This window comes from Lolium perenne, chromosome 1 (genome assembly GCF_019359855.2).
Source record: "Lolium perenne isolate Kyuss_39 chromosome 1, Kyuss_2.0, whole genome shotgun sequence".
NCBI classification, from domain to species: domain Eukaryota; kingdom Viridiplantae; phylum Streptophyta; class Magnoliopsida; order Poales; family Poaceae; genus Lolium; species Lolium perenne.
In genome coordinates this window covers 251,263,026-251,279,389 of record NC_067244.2, presented here as the reverse complement: position 1 = coordinate 251,279,389, position 16,364 = coordinate 251,263,026, and the positions used below count along the sequence as shown (strand labels likewise).

The following is a 16,364-nucleotide window of genomic DNA, read 5'->3' as shown; positions in this document are numbered from 1 at the left end:
AAAAATTCAACGGATAAGGATATCCGATTGATGCTCCAGATACGGTATAGCATATGGCATAGTAAATAGCATGCGGATATGGATTATTCAAAATTTAACTAGGATACTCCAAAGGTTTTAAACCAGATAATCCAATTCTTGAGACAAAAGTTAAGGCAAATCTTGCAATATTAGTTGTTATTGATTTATCAAATTCATTTGACGAATATGTTTAGCTCTAAGTTTCTATCAATGCAAGAGTTTTCGCGCATTATGGTTCTTTTTCTTTACTAGACAAGATCTTAAAGTTTAAATTTCTCTCAAAATTTGCATGAATTATAACTATCTATCGATGAGAGCATATATCTGACAATTTTTTTGTTTTCGGTCTAAGTCCACCCCATTTCCGATTCGAATCCACAATCCTATATATCCATATTCGAATCCGATCAATATCCGATCCGAACCAAATTCGAGGAAAATATTTGATAAAGGATATGATATGAGCAAAAATCGATTTTATCTGGTCCGTTTAGACCCCTATACAGGAGATCCCTATTTAGACCATCTCCACCCGATCAACCCGATCCAAAACCGACGCAAAGAGATCGTTTATGATGGTGTGGTGTGGTTGAAAAATTAATGGATCCGGCCCAGCGATCCGACGCAAAATGATAAGGCTACCGCGGAGACCCAAACACGGCTCGAATTTGCGCGTCCACATAGCTGGTTTCCAGGTCTGCCGAACAGTGACTCACTTAAGAAAAAAATCATTAATATTGATTTGTCAAATACACCATCTTTACAGAGATGGTTAGAGACAAGTATACAGCCGTACATACTCGCCGTCGCACAGTCTACTATGGTTGGGTCACTCGTAGTCGCGTGGACTACAGACCGTTGGCGTGCCCTGACGACCCGGCACTGTCGGAGCTCCTCCGACGACGGAAGGCCATGCGGGTGACGAACGCCTCGCAGCGCCAATGGCGACAGACACATCCTCCTGCCGATGGCGTGCATTCCCTTCAGCCAGAGCGTCGTCCCAACGGGTACTAGCCATCGCTGCCTCCACCGCTCTAGCCGCGTCCTTATCGGCCTAGTAGGAGGGCCATCTCCCTCGCCACCATGGCCTCCACGGTGGACATGGCCGTGACGGCCTCCTCCAGCTCCCGGTTCTCCCAATCCACCCGTGGATGCTCCTGCCGCCTCGCCGCGACCACCTTCTCATGCGCCACACGGTGGACAGCCGTCGGGTCCAATATCTCGTATGCTTGCCTCATGGAGAGCGGTTGCTCCTCCACTGCCAGGGCCTGAAGAATATAGGCATCCCGTGGAACGCTCTCGAACATTGCGAGTAGCGCCCGCTTCTTGTCTGTCATGCCGACGTCCTCGTCGTCGCCAAAGTTGGCGAGGTCATCGTCATCGTCCCCGTGGAGGTAGACGGCGTCCACAGGTTAGGGCCCAGGACGTGCATGGCTTCCTACGACTCCCGGAGCTGCACCCTCGGCGAGCCTGGCTTTGTCCGCCTGGATGCCGGCACTGGTCGCCAACGGAGGTTGGCGATGGAGCGACTCGAGGGAAGCCGGCTCGCTCTCCAACGCAACGGCCACGCGCACCGCCACCTTCACCGCCTCCCCCATGACCTCCCGGTAGGGCCCGTAGAGCTTGTCTTTGCGGAAGAAACGCTCTGTTCGAATCTTTCGGATATCGGGCGTGGACCATGGCGGTAATGCGGCTCCAGGTGCTTTCGTGGTCGGCCACGAAGATTGTAGATAGGTTTTGCCGTAGTCATGGCAGAGACGCCCATTATACACTAGTAGGAAAACCCTTATAGGCGAAGCTTAGTTCTGTGGCGCACCATTAAAAATGCGCCACAGAAATTTATTTTGTGGCGCACCTGGCAAGGTGCGCCACAGAAATAGCTTAATTTTGTGGCGCACGAAGGAACACTGCGCCACAAAAACTTCGTGGGGCCCACACCCTGTCACGCCCAATCATTGGTTTCACTTTTTCTACGGCGCACTGCACTTGGTGCGCCACAGAAATAACGTATTCTGTGGCGCACTGGCCTAGGTGCGCCACAGAAATAACAGAAATAACGTATTCTGTGGCGCACTGGCCTAGGTGTGCCATAGAAATAACGTGTTCTGTGGCGCACTGGCCTCGGTGCGCCACAGAAATAACGTGTCCTATATCATGGCCGTACCTCTCCCTCGCCCGTATACCACTCTCTCCCCCTCTCCCCTCTCCCCGCGCCGCCGCCTTCCATGGCGAGCGCTGCCGTCGCCGCCGCTGCCGCTGCCTTCCTCCGCGAGGGCCGCATGCCGCCACGCTCCACCCATCCCCGCCACCAGCAGCACAAGCCGCTGCGGCGTGGAGGAGGAGGGGCCGGCGCGGCGTCAAGGTGGAGGAGCCGCCGCCGGGTCAAGGTGGAGGAGCCGCCGCGACCTCCACCCCTGCCGTCGTCGTCGGTGAGCTCCTCCACAACTGCCATCGTGTCGTCGGTGAGCTCCCTCCCCTCCCCTCCCTCTTCCTCTCCCGCGCGAGCACAAAGTGCTCGATGAAATGCTGCTGTGATTTTGTGCTGCTGTTGTGCTCGATGAAATGCTGCTGTGCTCCCCTTTTCTTATTCTGTATAACTTGGCTAATTACATGGATTGAATTATGATCCCATTGATGCCATTTATCTGGTATGTGCACATGGATTGAATTATGATCCCATTGCTTGCAGTTGTTGCCTGTCAAGCACTGCATGAAAGCCTTGATTAAGTGCTTTACTGAAGCTTTGGCTTTAGTGAAGTGTCATGTGCCGGTCATGCTGCTATTGCTTGATTAATTGGTGCTATGCTTGTTACTGATGGAGCTATAGTTGATTAATTGGTGCTATGCTTGTTACTGATGCTGCTATATTGCTTGATTAATTGGTGCTATGCTTGTTACTGATGCTGCTATATTGCTTGATTAATTGGTGCTATGCTTGGTACTAAATTGGTGCTATGCTTGGTACTAAATGGACATGCTATATGAACACCAGCTACTAGCAGTGACATGCTATATTGGCTCTATATATATCTGCTCCAAAGGTTCCATTTGGAGCCTGGATTGCTCACTTGGTATTGCTTGCTAGTTGGACATTTGGTTGGTTTTGATGCTATTGGTTCATTTAAATGCATGAAATGCTAATGCTACTGTGGTATCCTTGTGAAGAAAATGATGGATTCTTGTGAGCTTATGGTATGCTACTATGCTACTGTGGTATCCTTGTGAAGATTTACTTGATGGATTCTTGTGAGCTTATGGTATGCTACTATGCTTATAATGCTCTGATTAGTGGGGATGCTTACTGGATCATGTGCATATAGTTCATATAGTTCCCTAAAAAGAAAGAATGCTCCCTGGCCAGATGCTTGATGTCTTGGCTCAGCCAATGATGCAAAGGCTGAGGCAAAAACTTGGATAAGAACAGATACTAAAATGTGTGATTTAAATGGAATGCTTATGATGGTATACTAAAATAGAGATATTCACATTAGGGAATCATGTAAATGAATGCCACTGTGGTATCCTTTTCTTGTTGGCTTTGATGAAAATAGAGATATCCACAGTAGGGGATCATGTAAATGAATGCCATTGTGGTATCCTTTGAAGAAAAAGGACTGTTTCTGATGGTTTTAAAAGGCTAGGTGGTGCTAGGTGATTCAGTTGGCTACCAAGACTTGTCTCATCTGGTTAGCTGGGATATGCTATGTGTTGTTGCTTGTTTAGGCATATCTATCACTTACTGGATTTACTGGTTCTTGATTGGCCTCTCTTTTGCCAGCATCACTTGGTCTATATACCAAGTGATGAATAATCCGTTTGGAGCATCTGCTCCATGCATGCTATGTGTGTTTGAGCATCTTGACTTATGTCACCATGGTTGCTGGTTTGTTGGTGTTTTTGTACTTGCCGATGATTAGATGGTTGGTCGATCACTCGTACACTCGGGGGTGGAGCAAGTGAGCCTGGTGTGATGGCACAAATATCAATATCTTGTGCATCCTACCTGGTCTCACTTACTCCATCCCTGGATGTTAATATTTGTTTCGACCAACAAAGTATGAGGCATTCCATTTAGTTCATACTATTCAGTTGTCTATTATTTGAGTTGGCACTTCTTAATTGCATTGGCCGATGATTAGAATGTTTGGTCACTTGTACACTCAGGGGTGGAGCAAGCGAGCCTGGTGTGATGGCACAAATATCAATCTCTTGTGCATTCTACCTGGCCTCGCTTACTCCATCCCTGAATGTTAATATTTGTTTTGACCGACAAAGTATGAGGCATTCCGTTTAGTTCATACTAGCTACTTCTTAATTGCATTGGCCTTTCTTCCATTTTAGTGCCGATGATTAAATTGTTTGGTCACTTGTACACTCTGGGGTGGGGCCAGTGAGCCTGGTGCGATGGCACAAATATCAATCTCTTGTGCATTCTACCTGGCCTCACTGACCCCATCCCGGAATGTTAATATTTCTTTCGACCAACAAAGTATGAGGCATATGATATCTAGTTGAGATACCACTTGGCTCTTTCTTCCATTTTAGTGCCGATGATTAGAATGTTTGGTCACCTATACGCCGCAATATACTTTGTAGACGGGCCCCTCTTTCCCCGGCCGCCGTTCCGTGAACGAGTCTTTGACGAGACAACAACGCCGACCTGCCTCTCCGGTGCATCACCACTTTTCTTCTCTCGCTGTCCAGTACGTGAACGAGTCCTTAATGCAAAGACGGTGTCAGCCTCCCTAGCATCATGCCGACCCCTGTTGCCGTGCTTCAGGCCGTGTCTCAGGCGCCCTGCACTCTTCGCCTTTTTGCCCGGTGAACGAATAGACTAATCGTTGGAATAAGGAAGCCGATGACGGCCGATCGCAATTTATCTTGCGACCGGCCGTCATCGGTTTCCTTATTCCAACGATCATCTATTGGTTCCGGGCAAGAAGGCGAACAGTGCAGGGCGCGGGACACACGACCTGAAGCGCGGCAACACGGCCCGGCATAATGCTGGGCAGGCCGGCACGGTCTTTGCATCAAGGACTCGTTCACTGGACGGCGAGGGACTGCCGTGGTTCTGCGCCGGAGAGGCAGATCGGCGTCGTTGTGTCGTCAAGCACCCGTTCACGGAACGGCGGCCGGGGAAAGGGGGCCCTTCTGCAAAGTATACTGCGGTGTATACTGCAACTATGGTTTCTGACCATAGTATTTGTGTTGACCAACAATGTATGAGGCACTTATTCCATTTTGTCATTCCATTTGCTTTGAAATTTTCAAAATGCCGATGACTAAAATGTTTGGTCACCGTACACTCGGGGGCGGCGTAAGTGAGCCTGGTAAGATAGCACAAATATCAATCTCTTGTGCATCGGACTTGGTCTCACTTACACCATCCCTGAATGTTAATATTTGTGTTGACCAACAATGTATGAGGCATTTATTCCATTTCTCTTGTGCATCGGACTTGTTGGTCTCACTTTCTTCCATTTTCATCATAGTTGGAACTGGATGAAGGACCCTGATGCAAGCGAGCCTGGTGGGTAGAGATGAGGGAGCAAATGAGGAACCAGATGAAGACTACTTTGTATCTCGAAATTGTGAATTTTGTATGAATTAAGAGTTGTATGCAAAACATTTGACACTTGCCACTATATATGTATCTCGATCGGGCTCTAAGTAATGTGATGATGATGTCTATGTTATATCTGTGCAATGTACATGATATTTATATTATATCTGAATGTTGCTGTATATAACATGTATATCTGTATATTACTGTCTATAAACTGCATGTGTATAGCAGGCAGCATAAAATCGTGTATAATACAAGCAAATTCTGTGGTGCACTGAAAACCAATTCTGTGGCGCACGCTTTTCTGTGGCACACCTAAAAACACGTGCGCCACAGAAACCTTAATTCTGTGGCGCATGGGCAGGTGCGCCACAGAAACCTTATTTTTGTGGCGATGTTTCTGTGGCGCACCTCCCATGCGCCACAGAATCCATTTTTGGTGCGCCACTGATGAGGCTTTTCCTACTAGTGATATAGGCACGACAGGACGGAAACCATCGTACGGTTTCACCTCGCGCGCGGGAACCGGTAATCGTTGGCGGCATGGGTCGATGGGACGTTAATCACCACTAAAAGAGCAATCCGTAAAAAAAAATCGTCGCGCCGCTGGGACACCCCAGACGAAAACAGCACTCGACATTTTCAGCCAATTTCCGTACCCAAATAGATAGAGACGGTCACTACTTTTACTGCTTCAGGGGATGGCTAGAGGGTCGCCACAAATTCGTGATCTAAGATTTATATATTTGCACGTTTCCTATAAACCGTTATATTTTACAAAATAATATATGATGTTGCTTTTATTTTTCTCTAGGTTACTCTAAATGAAAGAAAAAAAAGATAGGGAGGTGAGACCAATTGCTGGTACTACAAGGATCCAGAGCAAGCCCCTAAAAAGGATCCAGAGCAATTGCACGTGCTACTTCGAGAGGAACTGATTTTTCAAAAATACATTGCCATTGATCAGTAAATCGGTGATTATTAAACAATACAAAGTAATTACTATAAATCAATAAATAAAAATCTGAGTGGAAATTCAGCTTTTTGCTTATGTGGCGTGCTTGTTGATGTGGGATTACCAAAATAGAGATTTAAGATACTAGAAGAAATAAGAAATATTCTCCTTTTATTTACATATGACTAAAAAGTAACTTTTTATATTAAAAAAGATAGTAGTTCCTCCGTACCGTAATGTGAGATCGTTTAGATATTTTGAATTGCACTAGATTCGGATCAAAATAAGTGAATTTACACAGTAAAAATAGACTAGATACAGACTAAAATAACTAAATATAAAAAAGCTAAAATGTTTTACATTAGTGAACTCGGTTGGAGTATAATAATATGACACCTCACGTAAAGGATGTTATGGCACCATACGGATAATTGTGTTATACATAATCAATCTCAAAGCGCCCAAAAAAAGTTAGAATACAATATAACCAAGAAAAATAGTTGTTAGAGTACAACCACGGAAAACGGTCAGAATTAATATTATGGTAAACAAGTGCAATCTTCACCATCTACTACAGAGTGTTAAAACGAATCCATAAAGTGTACACTGTACAACGCCCTATACCAAATATTCTAAATAATGACACGGGCGCGTCATGTGGACGCGCCATGCCTACTAGTTGTTCTAAATGGGCAACATTGACCTTGTGCTTATTCAGTGCCCATTCTCGAGAGAATTTTGGTTCAACGTTTAACAGGGAAAGGGAGTTGCAAAACCCCTACTCCGATTAGGTTAACAGGTTCAGTGCCCACTCTCGAGAGAATTTTGGTTCAACGTTTACCAGGGAAAGGGAGTTGCAAAACCCCTACTCCGATTAGGTTATAAGGGTTGCTTCAATTCAGTACATAAACCAAGCATAACTCCTTCATAGTTTACTAGAAAGCTTGTGTGTGTGTGCGTGGGGGGGGGGGGGGGGGGGTGGCCCCCTGGGTTACACTAAGGTACGACACTACATGGGGCCTAGGGTCAAGAACTTACTTTCGATCAGGGGCGCCCCGACGCCCTCTTCCTGGGCTGGAGGCGTGAGGTGCTTCCAGTAGCCCGAGCCCTCCTCCTCCTCCTCCTCCTAGGCAGCGGACGGGCGGTGGGACCAGACCCCGTCGGCGTCGGCCTCGAAGTCTAGCTGGTAGAAGGTCTCCGGGGAGTCCTCCCGGTCGCGGCGGAGCTCCGGCGCCGGCTGCGCTCCGCCCGCCACCAGACGGCCGCGCCCGCGCCCGACGAAAGAGCCGGCGATCGGGAGCTCGATGTCGCGCCGGCGCTCGCCTCCTCCGCGCCGGCGCTCGCCTCCTCCGCGCCGGCGTCCGAGCTCCGATTAGATTAACAGGGTTGCTTCAATTCAGTAGATAAACCAAGCACAACTCCTTCATAGTTTACTAGAAAGCTTGTGTGTGTGCGTGTGGGAGGGGGGGTGGTGGCCCCCTGGGTTACACTAAGGTACGACACTACAAGGGGCCTAGGGTTAAGAACTTACTATCGATCAGGGGCGCCCCGACGCCCTCTTCCTGGGCTGGAGGCGTGAGGTGCTTCCAGTAGCCCGAGCCCTCCCGTCGAAGAGCAGATCTACGAAGTCCTCCCTGCCATCCGGGCTTGGCGCCTCCGCACCCGCGACAACATTGTCGTGGATTGGTGCCGGGGCCGCCAAAAGGCCGGCGCTCGCCTCGCCGACATCGGCGTCGACGAGTCGATCGAGCTTCGGCGCCAGACTCTTGATCCGCCGGGGAGGATAGAACCAGCGGTCGGCTTCGCGGCCGCGCCGCCCGTGATCTGCGTCGCACTCGCCAACGACAAGGCCGAGCTCCGTCGGCGCCGTGACGGCGGCGCGTCCGCGCTCATTGTCCGCCGGTGACGGCGGGGTGACAGTCTGTCTTAGGGTGTGTTTGGTTTGGCTTTTAGAGCCAACTTCTTGGTTCCCACAGTAGAATCTCAACCAAACTATCTTTTTAGCCCAAACGCACCAGATTATCGTTAATACGATTTTCGCAGGAAGTTGCAGCGCGTGGATAGCAGCTTCCGTGGTGACTTCTGAAACATCACGAAAATTACCCACTGACATCCGTTAAAATACCGTTTCGCTATATTCTCCTCCAAAGAAACATACCGAGAGGGGTCGTGTCGCGAGTGGGGTGAGAAAACACCAGCCGAAGTCGTTTCCCACATGGATCACGAGTCGCTCTTGGCGTGCTAACCCCTGCCCTCATCCATGGATCACGAGTCGTGGTTAGCACGCCGAAGCCGTGGCAAGGGTGCAAAACATGGATGAGGGCAGGGGTGCTTTCTTTAGTTCGCAGCTGATGGATGGAGCCCTCGACCGAATGAGGCCGGGAAACCGACGTGGTTCACCGATCATCGTCCCTGGCCGTACACAAGGTACACGTCATGCGTGTTCCGCGCCGCTCTATTTTTTTACCCGCAAGCGTTAGTGGTCACCAGTCACCACCAAGATCCAAAGCAAATCGATTTCACGCAAGTGCAAGATATGTGTATTCGCATTTCGCAAAGATCCTACTTTAGAATTAGCAGAAGTGGATTAACGGGCGTCTGACCAGCCGATTTTGTGCCCATATGCTAGGTGCCAAGTAGGCCTAGCTGCCTGTAAGTCACGAGGTAAATAAGTAACTCGCGACCTAAGGAGTAGCCTTGACTTGCGAGTCGACTAGCCTTGACTTGAACTTAGTGTATAACGAGCCGAGTTTCATTTTTTTCCCGTTAAACAAGTTTAACCTAAATGAGCCAAGTTCATCGAACTCGCGAGTAGCTCGTTTAGCTAGTTTAGCTCGGTAAACATGAACCGTAGGCAATATAATCCGGCCCAACAAGTTAATCCAGCCAAAATGGGCAAGTGGTGTCGTGTCGGCCCAAGCCCACCAAGACCCAATGCTCGATTTACCCTAACTCTATGGCCTAAGTGATTCCCCTAATCCCCTCCTCTTCCGTACCGAGGAACAATCGAACAGGCGAAGTGAGGAGAGGAGGCGGCGCCCACCGCCCTCCCACCTCGGCACCCCCGTCCCCGTCTTCCCGTAGATCTCCACTTCATCCAGTCCCGACCGCCACGACGTGGAGAGGCAGCCCAACCTAGGGTCCAAGGTGACGGGGAAGAAGAGGCGACATGGTCCCGCCTCTAGGTCGGCATCGCTCGCGGTCTGTCACAGCTCAAAGTGCCAATCTTATTGTCCTGATATATATTGATTAGTGTGGTTCATATTGATCTGGTACCATAATCCTAATGATTATTGTGATTATTTATGCCCAAAAATTTAGGAAAAATGCATTATACGACGTGTATGTTTTATTTAATAGTTTTAAACGAGCTACTCGCGAGAACTACTCGTGAGTAACTCGTGAGTTTTACGAGACGAGCCAAGTTTGAAATCTGATTCCCGTTGTTAAACAAGTTGGGTCGTTGAGCTAACTCGTTGTTGACCGAGATTTAGCGAGTCGAGCTGCTGTGCTCGACTAGAATTCCAACCCTAGATGCAGCTATCACCGGCCGGCCGGGTATACAGCGGTGCGAGAGCCAGCGGGCCGTCTGTCCCGTCCACTCGCGCACGCAGAATAAACTGTTGCCTCAGTAGCACTCCACACGTACTAGTAGTACGTCCGCGTCGGTAAAATTACTTTCTATTCGAATGCTTAACCAGCAGCGACGGCATGAAAACGAAGGAGAGCAACAGAGAAGAAAAGAAGAGTTGCTAACATGGAGTCGAGCAACAAACCGCGGATTGGAATTCCGACGCAGCATTTCATCCATCTTCGATCGATGGCGCCAAGGCCGCATATGGGCACGCACGCCGCCGTCGCGGGGGCACGGTGCGGTACGTCGCGCCAACCCTAGAACCTGCATGTGCGTCCTGTGCCGAATGAATTTTTGGAAAGCATGCATGGGATGTTGCGGCCCTGTCGTGGCCCCCGAAACGTGCCCATCCCAGTCCCACACTGCTCACTTGCTCGCTCAATTACCAGGCACGTGCTCAAATCATGCCACTACTAGAATTATACTAGCAAAGATAGGCGCGGCGGCACGCCGCGCCAGTAATGGCTGACTGATAGAAAAATTGGTGAAAAAAATAAGATGCACTATTTAAACTGTAAAATGTATAATAAATTGGGTTAACTGAAAAAGATGGGCTAGCAAAAACCTGTGGACCTCTACGATGCCTAGATACAGTGTTTGTGTATTGGCCCATGTAGAGTTATTTGGGCCAAGATTCATTTAAATTTAGATAATGTGCCATTGTGTTTATGTTAGCCAATTGTATACTTACAATGGATACATCATTCGGCCACAGTTTTATTTCCTTGCGTGTGATTCCTTACTAATACAGGTTTGAACTTCACTTGAGAGATTACATGAAAATATGAAATGTAAATCACACTAAATGATGGCCATGATAAAAGAAAAACTAAAGAGAAGAAGGAGAACATTAGGAAGCCATGGAGGTCTATTGCTTTGCATTACTGCTTTTATGATAGGATGAAAGAATAATAATATATTTCTTGTTTTTTCTTGATGAGTGTGGGCGTGCAGGCTGGTTTGGTTTTTTGGTGTAGGAGCTTGATATGCGGTTCTTGAATGACATGACTCTATATTTGTAGAGAAGGCTGCGAAGCTAAATGATTGTGTGAAACTGATCTGTGCAATTGTGTTTGCATGATCTTGATTTATATTTCTATTGATTTTTCATAGCAGTGAAGTGCAGAGTTTGAATTGTAAGTGTGCATCGAGCAGAATATTCACTGCTAGTGATATGAACAAATACGCATAGGAGATGTTTATACAGAGGATTTTTCCGCCCGTGCGGGGTGTCGATGATGGCGGCGTTGCATCGCTGTATCTGCTTTTTTGGTAGAATTTAATGATATTCGGACCAAACTGATATAGAGCACAAAATAGTGGATAATCAGTTGCATACCCTTGGTTACGGAGCACCAAATAGTTTACCTATCGATCATGGAGATAAAACTATTCCATTATGGACATGCAGCATAACATATACATATTAGTTTTTATCAACCTGCATGCTCTTTAGAAATTCTCGGTGGCAGATTTAACAGAGCTAATTGGTCTTTACTGGAGTATATACCACTGATCCGAAACTGTAATACTATTGAACAGAAAAGGAATTAAAGACGGTTCTTTGAACTGTTGTGCCATGGACTAAATCTCAATAAGTATTCAGAATGCCAGAAGTTGGAACAAATTAGAAGAATAATGTTTTCACACGGGAACGATCATGTGGCACAAAAACTTTATTTGAATTATTATTACCACCATGCTGAAGAATTGAACATAGCAGGAGATATGAAAAATCTTCACACTATTTGTGATATTTAATCTACACCCACTTGATACCCTCCCTAATGATTCCTTTGAAGATGCCCTTTCTAATGATGCAAGACATGATTTCTTAGAGAACTATCTCCCTCTCCCTTGTAGGTTTACCCACAACTGGTGGCATGTCAAAGTCTGTTACTTGGAATGTGAATCCCCTATTAGCAAAGCTCTGGAGGTATATGACCAAAACATCATGAAGGATCTCGATAGATGTGATTGTGAGGCAGCAAAGATATTATTGGTCGTCATTTTTCCTAGATATTGACGTCTTAGGCACCGAATAAATTATCATGCTGTCAGATCTATCTGAATATATATACTCGGTGATATAGGTCCAGGTCCAGCCAAGGAGAGGCTTAAAACATTGCTAGATGAGCTTAAGAATGAGGTACTATTTCAAACTGGAAACATTGTTGATATCCGTTGGAGGATGTAGATTTAATTGGGCTGCCTATACTGTGGAAGAGCATTTTTCGTATATAAACCGAGTTATAAGAGATTCATTATACTGACTGTTCCAGTTTGAACATTGCTCGGTCCATTTGGCATGCGGAATGGCTCCTTGATTTACTTATATTATGGGCATTATCGTGCAAACCCCGAATCTCTTGACCTGACCGGCCAAGTTCGGCGCATATACCTGCGGGGGAGACTTGGAGCTCCACACAGTTGTCTGAGCTTGGTGACAAATTGTGATAGCGGTGTGCAGTTTATTCTAGAAGCATTAACAATGGGAGCAGTAAGCAAAGCATGATGTAGTGCAGTATGAATGAAAGTAAAGGATCAGAAAATCTGCTGGACTCACAGCGATCAAGGTCAGATATCTGAATGGTGAATGGTTCTCTTTTGCTGGAAACATAAAACTCTCTTCTCATAAAGGTTCTCAACATTGGATTTTATTTCTTGCAGAGTCTCTTCCATCGAAGCAAAGAGACAGCAGATGATGCACAAGGCAATTCAGTTGTGCTATCATTATTTTTTTGCAAGGTCAAATGCTATTGGGGATTTTTTTTTTTTTGATGAAAAGAGATCATCCCCCCGATTTCCATTAAAAGAAACCAGCTACAATGTCTCAGCCAGAAGGCAACATCTAACAAAACGTATGCCCACCAAAGATATCTGACCAAAAGAAAGTAAGAAGAAGCTACAGAAATATTTCCTCCCAGGAAACCAAACCGATCGAACAACACTACAGATATTTTTTAAAGGCCAGACTTGATCCAACTCATCAGCATCAGAAAACTCCAGATGAACATCTTTTCAAGCACAGAACGACATGATCACGAAGAAGGAAGAGCATGAGGCTCAGCTCATAGATACGCTCTCAAGTGAGCAGTTACACTCACTATTTGTATAGGCTATTCAGATATGCTACACAGAAAGAACAAATGATTATGCACTTGGAGGACAAAAAAAAACAAATAAAGAACTACACTTTCGAGTGTATACATTATAATTAAGGTACAGATTAAATATCTCATTCTCTATCAGTTATTAAAGCTTTATCCTAAAAAGAACGAACGATTATATACTTATCAGTAAACAGAACACAATAAGAAAGTACAATTCAAGTTCAGCATTATAATCGAAGGCTAAATACTTCCGAACACAAGCATAGAACGGGGGCCAAGCAGCAAAGAAAAGTAAACAGGTGTCAACTCCAAGGAGCTTCACAAGATGAAACGTACATGCCCTCGCCTCTCAACTGAACCTCTATGCAGACTCAAATCTTGATGCGTTCAGCCTCGTAGACAATGGAAGGCAGGATTGAACATCCTCATGTCCATCTAAGTTTGAGGTACTACTATTCTGCTGAATTTTAGGAATACATGGAAACATATTTTCAAAACGCATAGAGTTGAACAAACTTAAACAGATGAAGAGTAACAGAGAAGTAATCGACTGAAAGAAAGTTCTTGATCTTAATCCTAATAAAGTGAAAGGAAACACCTCTATTATGAAAAACAATCTGAATAGTGCAGGCTTCTTCGAAGTTTTAATTTCCTTCTTCTCCACGGAAAAATCTTCTCTAGTGATGGCAGTGGCACATAAAAAGGACAGCTGCCAGAAAAAGGAACCGTGGAATGAGTAAGCTGTATACCTATTCCATGGTAACAACGATAGTGCATCTGCTCGTTTAGTAAAGCAGTAGTAGCAGCAGGAAGTCCCACAAGTAATCCGTATCTATCTGCTGGTGCAGCTGCTTCTTCCTAATCACATAAGAATAAAAACATTCACGAAAGGACAAAGAAAACAAAAGCGCAGAAAAATTGAGCATTGCAGATTGATTACCTGAACGGCCATATAATGTCCACTTCTCCTCAGAAGATTAATACCGATTCTTTCAGATTCAGGTACTCCTATAGTATCTAACACATCATCAAACTTTCCGGCGGTAACTGCTGATTCATTATCCTGTAGTTTACACCATAAAACATGAACAATATGAGAAAATATTATTCAAGGGTAATTTCTTAGTTGGACTGAGAGCATATCACCGTTCATTGTAGAATCTGAAGTTTGTGTTGCAGCAGCATCTATATCAAAGAGTGCTAAATAACCAACCAAAGCACACCAGCAAAGTCCAACCTTTCAATCAAATTCCAAAACAATTCATGAGGCAAGCTAGCCCAACAATTGCAGCACCATTTTCTCGTCATAGCTCAGTATACTCTTATAGGGTTGACTTGTCTTCTGTAGCTAGTGGTAGGAGGGAAACGGGATGAAAGGGTAAACTAAGGAGGACCCGATCTGCAATTCACAGAAGAAACTATGAAGAAATAAAGAAAAGATATTCGACAAACATTGTAAATTTGCAGCAAAATCTGTACCGTTGTATCCGGGTCAGAAAACAAAAGAACATGAGAACCTAGTGTTTGCTGATCTCAAAGCTGACCACATCCGGGGCATGGTAGGCTCCAGGTCGTTCTCCTCAATGCTGGGAAGAAGAAATGTACAGCGGCGGTGCTACAGAAAGAAGGGAAGATCTGATGAAGCCTGTAGCAGGACGCACGGGCGCTGGAAAGCAAGAGAGAAACAGAGGGAGGAGAGAGAGAGATCGATGGATAGGAGGACCGGAAGCACGAATCGTAGTCCATCCTTCTGCTGCTAGCCGACGTGCAGCCACTCCGATTCCTAGGCAGGTTCGCCTGCTATTCTCCTCTCCTAATTCAGGCGTTGCCTCTTTTTCCTCGACGGATGCTTGCCCTGCCCCGCGACCTTGAACCTGCCGCCGCCAGCCGCCACCATCGCTGTAGAAAGAAGATAAGATTATAAGCAAAATAAGAAAGGGGATAGGAGAAGCAAAACGATCCAGCGGACTTTTTTTTTCTTCACGACCTTGCACCGCATCCCGCTGATGTCGTCTAGACGCGGCCGCCGCCGGTCGCGACGGAGCCGGGGATGCGTCGACGGCTAGACGCCGGTACTGCCGCTTGCCATGGAGTTGGGGAAGAGATCCTGCAAGAGAAGAGAGCATGCCTACTGAGCTTCTCCTCCACATCATCAGCCGCCTCGGGAGAGAGAGGAAGGCGTGCCACGATCATAGCTGCCTCGGGCGTCCACCTACCGAGGTGGAACCGTCCTCGACCATACCAGCAGCACCTCGCCAGAAGCTTCAACCGGCCAGGCCCTGGCCGACCTCGACGCCGGACGCTGTTCCCCGCCTCCTCTACCTCGTCGCCCAAGCAGCGCCGCCTGCTGCCGGCTACCTCCGGCCCCGGTGTTTGGCTATAACCTCCGATCCACGATCCGGCCGGTGCCGCAGCGCCGCCCCTCAACTCGGACCGCGCCCACCCCTCCCAGCCGCGCTGGTCTCCAAATTACCCTCCAATTCTCGTCCATGGCGAGCCTGCCCATGTACGGCCTCCTCCGGGCCGCGTGAAGGACCAGGAGCTCCTCCGGCTGGAGCGCGGACGTGAGGCTCCTAGCGGCGGCGCGCGCGGTTGACGGGTATTGAGCCTTGGGTGGCAGCGAGGAGGGCGCCAGAGCGTGGGACGGCAGGGAGAGGTTGGGGAGGAGGAGAAAAGCGTGGAGCCATGGCTGCACGGAGGGGAGAAGAGGATGCGGGCGGGCAGGGATGGGGAACCGTTTTTTGTTTTGTTTTTCAGGTCCAAGCGGTGGAGCTTCGCGATTCTTCTACGCCGCTTTGACCGGAAAAATAGATTACACGCACCCAGAATTAAACACCACGTGAGAAATAAGGGAGGGTTAAAATAGGTGAGAAGAGCAAGGTACCCCCGAAAGTACACACAGAACAGGAATGATGCATACTATAACACGTTTTAGCAAATAATATAGTCCAAAAATAAACCAAAAATCTGAGAAAAAAGGAAGTTGTTAAGGTTTAATATAGTAATACTACTAGTAGTGGTAGATGCTATCTCGGTCGATGGGGGACACAACAGGGGCTGCGATCGCTACCAAAG

General features: G+C 47.0%; 1 long non-coding RNA gene across 2 annotated transcripts; it reads right to left on the bottom strand.

Annotated features, from left to right (window-relative positions):
* Positions 1-13,754: 13,754 nt before the first annotated feature.
* LOC127327628 (uncharacterized) lies at positions 13,755-16,000 on the bottom strand. Of its 2 annotated transcripts, none has more exons than XR_007868656.2 (7): positions 15,506-16,000; positions 15,277-15,396; positions 15,013-15,188; positions 14,769-14,904; positions 14,436-14,688; positions 14,230-14,352; positions 13,755-14,147 (listed from the first exon to the last, which is right to left on the bottom strand). It is a non-coding gene; the product is annotated as an uncharacterized lncRNA (long non-coding RNA). The 2 variants fall into 2 exon arrangements; XR_007868657.2 differs by having other exon boundaries at positions 13,755-13,998.
* Between the last annotated feature and the right edge of the window lie 364 nt (positions 16,001-16,364).